At 37.4% G+C, this 2,821-nt stretch overlaps 2 non-coding genes across 2 annotated transcripts; both read right to left on the reverse strand.

Annotated features, from left to right (window-relative positions):
• Window positions 1-432: 432 nt before the first annotated feature.
• On the reverse strand, window positions 433-594 carry LOC148950993 (U1 spliceosomal RNA). The gene has a single exon (XR_016141936.1). It is a non-coding gene; the product is annotated as a U1 spliceosomal RNA (small nuclear RNA).
• A 1,195-nt stretch (window positions 595-1,789) lies between these two features.
• Window positions 1,790-1,947, reverse strand: LOC148950994 (U1 spliceosomal RNA). The gene has a single exon (XR_016141942.1). It is a non-coding gene; the product is annotated as a U1 spliceosomal RNA (small nuclear RNA).
• Between the last annotated feature and the right edge of the window lie 874 nt (window positions 1,948-2,821).

Genomic DNA, 2,821 nt, shown 5'->3' on the forward strand with positions numbered 1-2,821 from the left:
CCAAAGAAAAAAACACATAAAATACTCCCCCGCTGAAAATAACCCCCGCAGAAAATACCCCCCCCCCGGAAAATACCCACCCTCCCTGCAGAAAATACACCCTCGGAACATACATTTTTTTTCATTTTTTGCTTCTAATTTGTTTTCCTTTCTTTTGGTTACCTTAAAATTACTATATAGTCACCGATTAACCCCCACTCCTGCGGCCGTCAATATTCCGAATATAGTACTATTGCAGGCTCATGCAATAGTACTAATATTTCAAACATGCAAGCTTATCAACAAATTGCTCTTTTCAATAGGGCCCAATGATGAATTTGACATGTCCCATTATTGTCTTGAACAACATCAAATTGTATACTTTTTACTTTAAGCTTCAAAATGTGTGACATATAAAAGAGGAGAAAATGAAAACACTTTTCAATGTGTGGACAGGGGTCCGCGCGAACGCAGCCACCACTACTAAAATTACACTGTTGTGTTACCCCAATTTGGGGTAATCACAGGGGTCAACTAATCCAACGTACAATGGAAAGGCCTCGCCCTGGGAGCGCCTCCTTCATGATCAAGGCAGCTTTCCAGACAGGTAAGTAGGTTTAGATAAAATCTAACATTTTACTAATATCTTTCGACACAAAATCGTCATGAAATAATATCATTATGCCATGACGTCATGATTACTATATAAGTGACCATAATAATACAAAAATGATATTAACGTGGTTTTAGCTAGGCAAGCTACACGTAAGTTAAAGAAAAAACAGTGCTACACAATAAACAGAGATAGTATCTTGAAAAGAGAAAAGCAAAGGTATTTAACAGACCAGGATTATCGAGAATTAAAAGTTGCAAGAGCCAAACAAAGGATCAAGGAGCGTTATCACAATGATGAAGTGTTCTTCATAATAATCTTCAGAGCAGCTTCAGAGGTCGGTGGATCGAAACCTGACCAAAGAACGTTAGACAGCGAGGTTCGATGAGGTTCCGATCCATCCACCTCCGGGGCAATCACCCAACGCAATTCCACTGCGCTAAGCTGCTCACGTTAGTGAATGTGATTAAAATGGTTTATGATGCATTATATGAGAAAGGGCATCACAGTGAAACTTTCAGGGATTTTTGAGCAGGATGTTGAACTAAATTAAAACACACTATGTCAATTCTTATCGAACAGTTCGATGGTAACGAACTGTATAGTAAGAGTGACCCATCTCAGTAGTAACCGAAACTCTAAAAAACGGAATTTTAATAGCAATAGATGCATCAAAAGAATCGGATTTGTATGTTGATTTTAAATATTTAAGTTTCAGATAGATAGTCTATATGTAGACACAAATGGTATAATCCACATCTATACAAGAATCTTCAGAGGAGCTTCAGAGGTTGGTAGATCGAAACCTAACCAAAGAACGCTAGACCATGGGCCCAGGGAGGTTCGATGAGGTTTCGATCCATCCATCTCCGCGGCAAACGCCGAACGCACTTCCACTGGATTGCAGCTACAGCAACAACTAGATCTCGTTCTTTAGTATAAAATTGTAGATTCATCAAAAACTTTCCTGTATAATACATCAGAAACCGTTTTAATCACATTCACTGATTTGAATGTGATATTTCAAACATGTAAGCTTATCAACAAATTACTCTTTTCAAAAGGGCCCAGTGATGAATTTGACAAGTCCTATTATTGTCTTGAACAACATCAAATTGTATACTTTTTCCTTTAAACTTCAAAATGTGTGACATGTAAAATAGGAGAAAATGAAAACATTTTTCAATGTTTGGACAGGGGCCGCGCAAACGATGCGACCACTACCAAAATTACACTGTTGAGTTACCCCCATTTGGGGTAATCACAGGGGCCAACCAATCCGATGTACAATGGAAAGACCTCGCCCTGGGAGCGCCTCCTTCATGATCAAGGCAGCTTTCCAGACAGGTAAGTAGGTTTAGATAAAAATCTAACATTTTACTAATATCTTTCGACACAAAAACGTCATGAAATAATATCATTACGCCATGACGTCATGATTATTTAGATAATTATTTAGATTATATAAGTGACCATAATAATACAAAAATGATATTAATATGGTTTTATCCAAGCAAGCTACACGTAAGTTAAAAAAAAAACAGTACTACACAAAAAACAGAGATAGCATTTTGAAAAGAGAAAAGCAATTAACAGACCAGGATCATCAAGAACTGAAAACTAAAGGAGCCAAAAAAAGATCAAGGAGCATTATCACAATGATGAAGTTTTCTTGATAATGATCTTCAGAGCAGCTTCAGAAGTTGGTGAATCGAAACCAGATCAAAAAACGCTAGACCATCAGCCAGCGACGTTCGATGAGGTTTCAATCCATCCAACTCCGCGGCCAACGCCGAACGTACTTCCGCTGCGCTAAGCTGCTCACATCATTGAATGTGATTAAAACGGTGTGTGATGCATTATACGGGAAAGTTTTGTTGAATCCACAATTTTATAGTAAAGAACAAGATTTAGTTGTAGCTGTAGCTTCAATCTAGTAAAAGACAAGCCGAAGCCCATAGTAACTAAAATTTTAAAACATGTTTTGAAACATCATAATTGCAGCAGTTGGCACAACCTAGTGAAAGGTGAAACAGAGCCCATAGTAACCGAAAAGTGAAAAAAACACGTTTTGAAAACTGTAATAAAGAACGAAATCTAGGCCATAGTGACTGAAATGTTAAAATAAATAATCATATGCCTGATGATGCAACATATATAGATAGGACATATAAGGGAACGGAATAGTTCAATAGGAATATGGACATTGGTATTATGATTGTAAATATA

Source organism: Artemia sp. Qi Xiang Cuo, chromosome 6 (assembly GCF_049724085.1).
Source record: "Artemia sp. Qi Xiang Cuo chromosome 6, ASM4972408v1, whole genome shotgun sequence".
In the NCBI taxonomy this organism is placed as follows: domain Eukaryota; kingdom Metazoa; phylum Arthropoda; class Branchiopoda; order Anostraca; family Artemiidae; genus Artemia; species Artemia sp. Qi Xiang Cuo.